Source organism: Pelophylax lessonae (genome assembly GCF_965119305.1).
Source record: "Pelophylax lessonae genome assembly, chromosome: 2".
NCBI classification, from domain to species: domain Eukaryota; kingdom Metazoa; phylum Chordata; class Amphibia; order Anura; family Ranidae; genus Pelophylax; species Pelophylax lessonae.
This window is the reverse complement of record NC_138769.1, coordinates 750,072,276-750,082,595: the sequence shown is the minus strand read 5'-3', so window position 1 is coordinate 750,082,595 and position 10,320 is coordinate 750,072,276. Positions and strand designations below refer to the sequence as shown.

Sequence of the window (10,320 nt, the reverse complement as noted above, 5' to 3'; positions counted from 1 at the left end):
ACATTCCTTATGACACCAATATGCAGTGACAGGTACTCTTTATGGAGGGATCGAGGGTCTAAAAGACCCTAGACCCCTCCACTACACTTCCCTGTATGCAAAACGCCGAAAACGGCATTTTTGCATACAGCCATTTTTTAAATATGCCGCCTTTTGCAGCATAGTAACCCGGAAGTGACATCATGGACGCCGCCTCCGGGTTACGTCATTGGAGACCCGATCTAAGCCGCTTTCGGCTTTGATCGGGACTCCATCCAGCCGGCGGACGTGCCGGCTGGGTGCTCAGGTCTCCCGGTGGGACGGGAGGCCCGGGCGAAGTCACGGAAGGCAGCGGGGGGGGGGGGGACGACATCCCCTCCCGCTCACCTGGGTAACGATCGAGCGGCTCCCGAGCCGCATCGGTCATTACCGACAGAAAGCCGACCGTTGGCTGTAACTAGAGGCACCATCCCGGTATAACCCCGCAAAGTCTGCCGGCGTATATATATATATATATATATATATATATATATATATATATATATACACACGTCAGTTTGCGGGAAGTGGTTAAGTGGTACTTTTGAACACATGCCACAAGTTGGTGTTGGAAGTCCTAATGCAGTTTAAGAAGTTGCTTTCTCACTTAGCAGACTTTTCCCTACCTGGTGTCCCAACCACAGACCTGTCTGCAAAGTGGTCATCCATGAGAGGAGATGGAACATGAAAAGGAGGTGTGGATCATTGGAGGGGAGGTGGAACATATAATGGAAGGTGTGGGCTTAGCTGGACCCCTTAAAATTTACTGATATAGCAATAGTCAGCGGAACCTGCAATGGAGGCTTCAGAAGCTTGTCAAGATCTTGACTGTTATCCAGCCTCTTGAACTGTGGCAGTGCTGTTTAGGTATTCACTCAGGATTGGGCAATGAAGTAACCACTTGGGAACACAGCTCGGTTAGCAAAATATGCAAATGCATAACACGTTTAATCAAAGCTTCATAAAAAAGGATAAGGATGAAAGTCATAAGAAAACATTGTTCAGTTATTGACGATTCTCCAAAAAATTGTCAGATTGTCTCCAGTGTGGATACTTTGCTTAGTAATGTGCTCTCGCTGGGTTGTAAAGGCTTTGTCCTATTCTGACCACTGATAGGCCTATTTTTAATGTGAACCCACTGGTGTGAGCCAAGATCTGTCTTGTTTTTAAAAGCTTTATCACATTCAGAACACGGATATGGTCTCTCTCCGGTGTGAATCATCTGGTGCCTGATAAGGTGATCACTCTTTGTGAAGGCTTTGTCACATTCAGAACACTGATATGGCTTCTCTCCAGTGTGAATCATCTGGCGTCGGATAAGGTGTTGCCTCGTTATAAAGGCTTTGCTACATTCGGAACACGGATGTGGCTTCTCTCCAGTGTGACTCATCTGATGCGTGATAAGGTGTGACTTATTTGTAAAATCTTTATTACACACAAAACCACCGAAACAGCTTCTCTCCAGTGTGGATCCTCTCCTCGTGTCTGATAAGGTATTGCCTCCTCGTAAAAGCTTTGTCACATTGAGAACATTGATATAGCTTCATTCCTGTGTGAATGCTTATGTGTACGTTAAGACTACTCTTCTGTGTAAAAGCTTTATCACATTCAGAACATTGATACGGCTTCTCTCCAGTGTGAACCCTCTGGTGTTTGCTAAGCTCTGACTTTGATGTGAAAGCATTGTCACATTCAGAACACTGATAGGGTTTCTCCCCAGTGTGAATCCTCTGGTGTGTGATAAGATTTGCCTTCATTCTAAAATCTTTGCCACAATCTGAACAACGATACAGCTTCGCTCCAGTGTGAATGCTCATGTGTAAGTTAAGATTACTCTTCTGTGTAAAAGTCTTGTCACATTCAGGACACTGATATGGCTTCTCTCCAGTGTGAACCCTCTTGTGTATGATGAGATTTTCCTTCTTTGTAAAAGATTTGTCACATTCAGAACACTGATATGGTTTCTCTCCAGTGTGAACCCTCTGGTGTATGAAGAGTTTTCCCTTCTTTGTAAAAGATTTGTCACATTCAGAACACTTAAATGGCTTCTCCTCCATTGTGAACCCGATGTGTCATAAACTTTCCCTTCACGGTTAAACCTTTATCACAATCACAAAACAAAATATCTTCTGAAATGACTTCTCTTGAGTAGGAATGGGTTGGCCTTCACTATAAAGCCGTAGTCACTTCCAGAACTTTGAAATTACTTCTCGGCTGTTGTCCTCGGAGGATGGATCAATGTTGAAGCGCATCCAAAACATTTACAACACCAATGTGACTTGTGTCCTTTGTGAATCCTCCAGTGAACGTCAATAAAGTATTTCAGTCGCTTAAGACACCCATGTGGCTGGTTTCCCATGTGACTTCATAGTATTTATGAAGACCAACATGACCGAAAATTTGGTTCATAAATCCACCTGTAACAAAAAATAAAGAATTTTATGGGGCTGTAAAACGTTGATTTCTATTTCTAACATTCATTATTAGATACACAATATTACCAAAAGTATTGGGACACCTGACTTTACACACACATGAGCTTCAATGGCATCCCAGCCTTAGTCCGTAGGGTTCAATATTGAGTTGGCCCACCCTTTGCAGCTATAACAGCTTTAACTCTTCTGGGAAGGCCGTCCATAAGGTTTAGGAGTATCTATGGGAATGTTTGACCATTCTTCCAGAAGCACATAACCTTTAGAAGCGGAACAATTCCTAACTTCTGCCAACTTACACCCCGAAGATGTCACCTCACCGGCCCGAAAGGCAGCCGTGTCCCGCAAAAAAAATAAATAAAACTCAGCCCCAGTAAGGGAACCTCGAAGAAAGTCAAGTGTTGCTCTACTCCCAACCTTCAGATGATTACCTGACCAACAACTCAGAGGCATGCTTTGTCTTTGGGTTACCTACACCCTCTCCACGATTGAACAAGGAAAGACTTCTGTATCTGCCAAATGTGTATGCACACATAAGGTTTGCGTTTACCTGTTTGATGTACATATATGAGGATATTTTAATGACATCCCAGTCTTAGACCGTAGGGTTCAATATTGAGTTGGCCCACCCGTTACAGCTATAACAGCTTTAACTCTTCTGGGAAGGCTGTCCACAAGGTTTAAGAGTGCGTCTATGGGAATGTTTGACCGTTCTTCCAGAGAGCATTTGTGGGGTCAGGCACTGCTGTTGGACGAGAAGGCCTGGCTCACAGTCCCTGCTCCAATTCATCCCAAACTACTCACTAGGGGGAGATGCTCTGGGGAATTCCAGGATGGGGGAAGGATCTGGGGGTCCTAGTATATGACAGACTGAGAATTAGCATAAATATCAAGCTGCAGCAAGCAAAGCCGGCAGAATATTAGCATGCATAACAAATTTACTCCAGAGATAAAACTATAATCCCCACCACATTAGAAAACTCTGGTCCTACCACATCTGGAGTATTCCATTCAGTTTTGGTCACCAGTCCTCAGGAAGGATGGGCTGAAAATAGAGAGTCCAGAGAAGGGCAACTAAATTATTAGGCGGACTGGAGGACCCCAATTACGAGGAACGACTATAAGCACTAAATCTATTCTCTCTGGGGAAGAGCCGCTTTAGAGGAGATTTGATAGAGATGTACAAATACCTCAATGGTGATCCCAGCGTAGGGAGGAAACTATTCAGTCACAGGGAGTGTAAGAGGACATGGGGCCACACAACGAGACTGGGGGAGAAGTGGTTTAACCTTAAGCTGTGTAGGGGTTTTACACTGTCAGGGCGATAAGGATGTGGAACTCTCTTCCACAATTGGTGGTGTCAGCAGGAAGTATTAAGAGTCCAAAAGACTCTTGGACATGCATCTTAGTGAACACAACATACAGGGATATGGGAAATGATCATCGACATTGACACACACACACCTACACAGGTTAAACTGGAATGACTCTTCTCTTTATTCAACCTCAACTACTATGAAACTCACTATAGTATTCTGGGTGCTTCTTTCAACAACATTATTATTTTTCTTTATAGAAAACTGCCTGTTCAAAATTGGGCCTAGGCAAAGAAATTGTTTTTAAGGCTGTGTGCGTACTTACTATATATACATACTGCTAATAAAAAATTAAAGGGGCACTTTTTACTCAGAGTATAGCAATCAAGTCAATTAATCTCCTGGGATATTGATCTGGTCAGTTAAGTAGCAGAGGGGGTTGTTAATCAGTTTCACTTGCTTTGGTGTTGATGAAATTAGCAGGTGCACTAGATGGGCAACAGTAAGACAACCCCCAAAACAGGAATGGTTTTTACAGGTGGCTTATTTTTTCCCCCTACTAATTTTTTCTGACTGTTTTGCATTTGGCTTGGGTCAGTGTCACTACTGGTAGCATGAGGAGATACCTGGACCCTATAGAGGGGGGTCAGTGTCACTACTGGTAGTATGAGGCCATACCTGGACCCTATAGAGGGGGTCAGTGTCACTACTGGTAGTATGAGGCCATACCTGGACCCTATAGAGGGGGGTCAGTGTCACTACTGGTAGTATGAGGCCATACCTGGACCCTATATAGGGGGTCAGTGTCACTACTGGTAGTATGAGGAGATACCTGGACCCTATAGAGGGGGGTCAGTGTCACTACTGGTAGTATGAGGCCATACCTGGACCCTATATAGGGGGTCAGTGTCACTACTGGTAGTATGAGGAGATACCTGGACCCTATAGAGGGGGTCAGTGTCACTACTGGTAGTATGAGGCCATACCTGGACCCTATAGAGGGGGGTCAGTGTCACTACTGGTAGTATGAGGCCATACCTGGACCCTATATAGGGGGTCAGTGTCACTACTGGTAGTATGAGGAGATACCTGGACCCTATAGAAGGGGTCAGTGTCACTACTGGTAGCATGAGGAGATACCTGGACCCTATAGAGGGGGGTCAGTGTCACTACTGGTAGCATGAGGCCATACCTGGACCCTATAGAGGGGGTCAGTGTCACTACTGGTAGTATGAGGAGATACCTGGACCCTATAGAGGGGGTCAGTGTCACTACTGGTAGCATGAGGCCATACCTGGACCCTATAGAGGTTGCACAGGCAGTCCAGGATGGCACATCAATACGTGCCATTGCCAGAAGGTTTGCTGTGTCTCCCAGCACAGTCTCAGGAGCATGGAGGAGATTCCAGGAGACAGGCAGTTACTCTAGGAGAGCTGGACAGGGCCATAGAAGGTCCTTAACCCATCAGCAGGACCGGTATCTGCTCCTTTGTGCAAGGAGGAACAGGATGAGCGCTGCCAGAGCCCTACAAAATGACCTCCAGCAGGACACTGGTGTGAATGTCTCTGACCAAACATTTAGAAACAGACTTCATGAGGGAGGCCTGAGGACCCAACGTCCTCTAGAGGACGCTGTGCTCACTGACCGGCACCGTGGAGCTCAACTGGCATCGGTCATTGAACACCAGAATTGAGAGGTCCGCCACTGGTACCCTGTGCTTTTCACAGATGAGAGCAGAGTTCACCCTGAGCACATGTGACAGACGGGAAAGGGTCTGGAGCAGCAGTGGAGAACGTTATGCTGCCTGTAACATCGTTCAGCACGTTAGTTTGGGTGGTGGGTCATTGGGTCATTGATGGTCTGAGGAGGCATTTCAATAGAGGGACGCACAGACCTCTACAGGCTAGACAATGGCACCCTGACTGCCATTATGTATCAGGATGAAATCCTTGGACCCATTGTCAGGCCCCATGCTGGTGCAGTGGGCCCTGGGTTAATCCTGGTGCACTACAATGCCCGGCCTCATGTGGTGAGAGTATGCAGCCAGTTCCTGGAAGATGAAGGAATTGATACCATTTAATTGGCCCCTACGCTCACCTGACCTAAATCCAATAGAACACCTCTGGGACATTAGGTTTGGATCCATCTGACGCCGCCAGGTTGTACCTCAGTCTGTTCAGGAGCTCAGTGATGTCCTGGTCCAGATCTGGGAGGAAATACCCCAGGACACCATCTGTCATCTCATTAGGAGCATTCCCCGATGTTGTCAGGCATGCATACAAGCACATGGGGGCCATACAAACCACTGAGGACCATTCTGAGGTCCTGCAATGACATTTCACCAAAATGGACTCGCCTGCTGCATCGTTTCTTCACTTTGATTTTCGGGGTGTCTTTCAATTCAGCCCTCTGTAGGGTGACAACTTTCATTTCCATCAAACGATGTGACATCCTTTCCTTCCTAACACATTACCCAATCCATACCAGTATAGATCCTAACACATTACCCAGTCCATACCAGTATACAGCCTAACACCTTACCCAGTCCATACCAGTACAGATCCTAACACATTACCCAGTCCATAACAGTATAGAGCCTAACACATTACCCAGTCCATACCAGTATAGATCCTAACACATTACCCAGTCCATACCAGTATAGATCCTAACACATTACCCAGTCCATACCAGTATAGATCCTAACACATTACCCAGTCCATACCAGTATAGATCCTAACACATTACCCAGTCCATACCAGTATAGATCCTAACACATTACCCAGTCCATACCAGTATAGATCCTAACACATTACCCAGTCCATACCAGTATAGATCCTAACACATTACCCAGTCCATACCAGTATACAGCCTAACACATTACCCAGTCCATACCAGTATAGATCCTAACATTATGTAATAGGAATAGGGATGACAGGTCCTCTTTATGGAGGGATCCCCTGTAATAGGAATAGGGATGACAGGTCCTCTTTATGGAGGGATCTCCTGTAATAGGAATAGGGATGACGGGTCCTCTTTATGGAGAGATCCCCTGTAATAGGAATAGGGATGACGGGTCCTCTTTATGGAGGGATCCCCTGTAATAGGAATAGGGATGACAGGTCCTCTTTATGGAGGGATCTCCTGTAATAGGAATAGGGATGACAGGTCCTCTTTATGAAGGGATCCCCTGTAATAGGAATAGGGATGACAGGTCCTCTTTATGGAGGGATCTCCTGTAATAGGAATAGGGATGACGGGTCCTCTTTATGGAGGGATCTCCTGTAATAGGAATAGGGATGACAGGTCCTCTTTATGGAGGGATCCCCTGTAATAGGAATAGGGATGACAGGTCCTCTTTATGGAGGGATCCCCTGTAATAGGAATAGGGATGACAGATCCTCTTTATGGAGGGATCTCCTGTAATAGGAATAGGGATGACAGGTCCTCTTTATGGAGGGATCCCCTGTAATAGGAATAGGGATGACAGGTTCTCTTTATGGAGGGATCCCCTGTAATAGGAATAGGGGTGACAGATCCTCTTTATGGAGGGATCCCCTGTAATAGGAATAGGGGTGACAGGTCCTCTTTATGGAGGGATCCCCTGTAATAGGAATAGGGATGACAGGTCCTCTTTATGGAGGGATCCCCTGTAATAGGAATAGGGATGACAGGTCCTCTTTATGGAGGGATCCCCTGTAATAGGAATAGGGATGACAGGTCCTCTTTATGGAGGGATCCCCTGTAATAGGAATAGGGATGACAGGTCCTCTTTATGGAGGGATCCCCTGTAATAGGAATAGGGATGACAGGTCCTCTTTATGGAGGGATCCCCTGTAATAGGAATAGGGATGACAGGTCCTCTTTATGGAGGGATCCCCTGTAATAGGAATAGGGATGATAATGTGCTAGATGTAAATAGGTTTTGAAGATAGAGTAGGAAATTGCATTTTTAGCTCAGGGCTGAGCCTGTGAACCTGGGTCAGGGCTCAGGGGGCTGGATGACTCATCCTGACAGCTCTTTCGGCACCTCCCTCTGTTTTCTGGAACATTGGAGAATGTGCTAGGATGTAGTGGGTGGAAGCCAGGGCCGGACTGGGAATAAAATTCAGCCCTGGAAAAAATTTCATACCAGCCCCATAGCATTATTATACCGACCCAACAGCATAGCGCCATTATTTTCTTGTTCATAAAAGGGAAAATCATGCATTTTAAAGCACATTTGAAGAGTGTATTATATATATAGATAAGACAGATATGAAAGCATGTAGTGCTTCATATATATATATATATATATATGTGTGAGCAAATTCCGGTTAAAAGTTGTAAAAGTGCGGACACGATAAAGGAGGTGCAGGGGCTGCGGGCACGGTACAGGAGATGTCATAGGCTGTGAGGACATGGTACAGGAGATGTCATAGGCTGTGCGGACATGGTACAGGAGATGTCATAGGCTGTGCGGACATGGTACAGGAGATGTCATAGGCTGTGCGGACATGGTACAGGAGATGTCATAGGCTGTGCGGACATGGTACAGGAGATGTCATAGGCTGTGAGGACATGGTACAGGAGATGTCATAGACTGTGCAAACATGGTACAGGAGATGTCATAGGCTGTGAGGACATGGTACAGGAGATGTCATAGACTGTGCAAACATGGTACAGGAGATGTCATAGGCTGTGCTGACATGGTACAGGAGATGTCATAGGCTGTGAGGACATGGTACAGGAGATTTCATAGACTGTGAGGACATGGTACAGGAGATGTCATAGACCGTGCGGACATGGTACAGGAGATGTCATAGACCGTGCGGACATGGTACAGGAGATGTCATAGACTGTGCGGACATGGTACAGGAGATGTCATAGGCTGTGCGGACATGGTACAGGAGATGTCATAGGCTGTGCGGACATGGTACAGGAGATGTCATAGGATGTGAGGACATGGTACAGGAGATGTCAGAGGCTGTGCGGACATGGTACAGGAGATGTCAGAGGCTGTGCGGACATGGTACAGGAGATGTCAGAGGCTGTGCGGACATGGTACAGGAGATGTCAGACTGCGCGAACATGGTACAGGAGATGTCAGAGGCTGTGCGGGCATGGTACAGACGTCAGGCGCTGTGCGGGCATGGTACAGACGTCAGGCGCTGTGCGGGCATGGTACAGACGTCAGGCGCTGTGCGGGCATGGTACAGACGTCAGGCGCTGTGCGGGCATGGTACAGACGTCAGGCGCTGTGCGGGCATGGTACAGACGTCAGGCGCTGTGCGGGCATGGTACAGACGTCAGGCGCTGTGCGGGCATGGTACAGACGTCAGGCGCTGTGCGGGCATGGTACAGACGTCAGGCGCTGTGCGGGCATGGTACAGACGTCAGGCGCTGTGCGGGCATGGTACAGACGTCAGGCGCTGTGCGGGCATGGTACAGACGTCAGGCGCTGTGCGGGCATGGTACAGGAGATGTCTGGCTCTGTGCGGGCATGGTACAGGAGATGTCTGGCTCTGTGAGAGTATGGTACAGATGTCTGGCGCTGTGCGGGCATGGTACAGACGTCTGGCTCTGTGCGAGTATGGTACAGACGTCTGGCTCTGTGCGGGCATGGTACAGATGTCTGGCGCTGTGCGGGCATGGTACAGACGTCTGGCGCTGTGCGAGTATGGTACAGGAGATGTCTGGCTCTGTGCGAGTATGGTACAGGAGATGTCTGGCGCTGTGCGGGCATGGTACAGACGTCAGGCGCTGTGCGGGCATGGTACAGGAGATGTCTGGCTCTGTGCGAGTATGGTACAGATGTCTGGCGCTGTGCGGGCATGGTACAGACGTCTGGCTCTGTGCGAGTATGGTACAGACGTCAGGCTCTGTGCGGGCATGGTACAGATGTCTGGCGCTGTGCGGGCATGGTACAGATGTCTGGCGCTGTGCGGGCATGGTACAGACGTCTGGCTCTGTGCGAGTATGGTACAGGAGATGTCTGGCGCTGTGCGGGCATGGTACAGATGTTTGGCGCTGTGCGGGCATGGTACAGATGTCTGGCGCTGTGCGGGCATGGTACAGACGTCAGGCTCTGTGCGGGTATGGTACAGACGTCTGGCGCTGTGCGGGCATGGTACAGACGTCTGGCGCTGTGCGGGCATGGTACAGACGTCTGGCGCTGTGCGGGCATGGTACAGATGTTTGGCGCTGTGCGGGCATGGTACAGATGTCTGGCGCACCACAGTGGATATCCAGAGCAGAGATCACACACACACCCACCCACAATGGAGGCAGAGTTCAGGCTCCTTACTGTTACCAAATAAAAAAAAGCCCTAGAAAATGGGACACTCAGCCATAGCATGGATGAAACCGCACTGCTCACTCTCATGACCCTGTGACCTCAGGCTCACCCCTCACCTGCGATCACATGCTGATGGCGTGTGAAGTCTCGTCATCTGTGTGGGAGACTGGGAGGGGGAGGGATCGTCAGCGCCGTGACAGCCAGCCTCAGTAACTTGATGACCCAGCACCGCCGTCCACCGCGCAGGGCACAGGCGCAGCCGCCGCGTGACGTCATGCCG

At 48.2% G+C, this 10,320-nt stretch overlaps 1 pseudogene across 1 annotated transcript in view; it reads right to left on the bottom strand.

Annotated features, from left to right (window-relative positions):
- Positions 1-975: 975 nt before the first annotated feature.
- The window catches only part of LOC309548388, a 52,299-nt pseudogene continuing 42,954 nt past the window's right edge, over positions 976-10,320 (bottom strand). Inside the window, exon 2 of the transcript in view lies at positions 976-2,090. The product of the transcript in view is annotated as an uncharacterized misc_RNA (transcript). The remainder of the gene's footprint in view (positions 2,091-10,320) is intronic.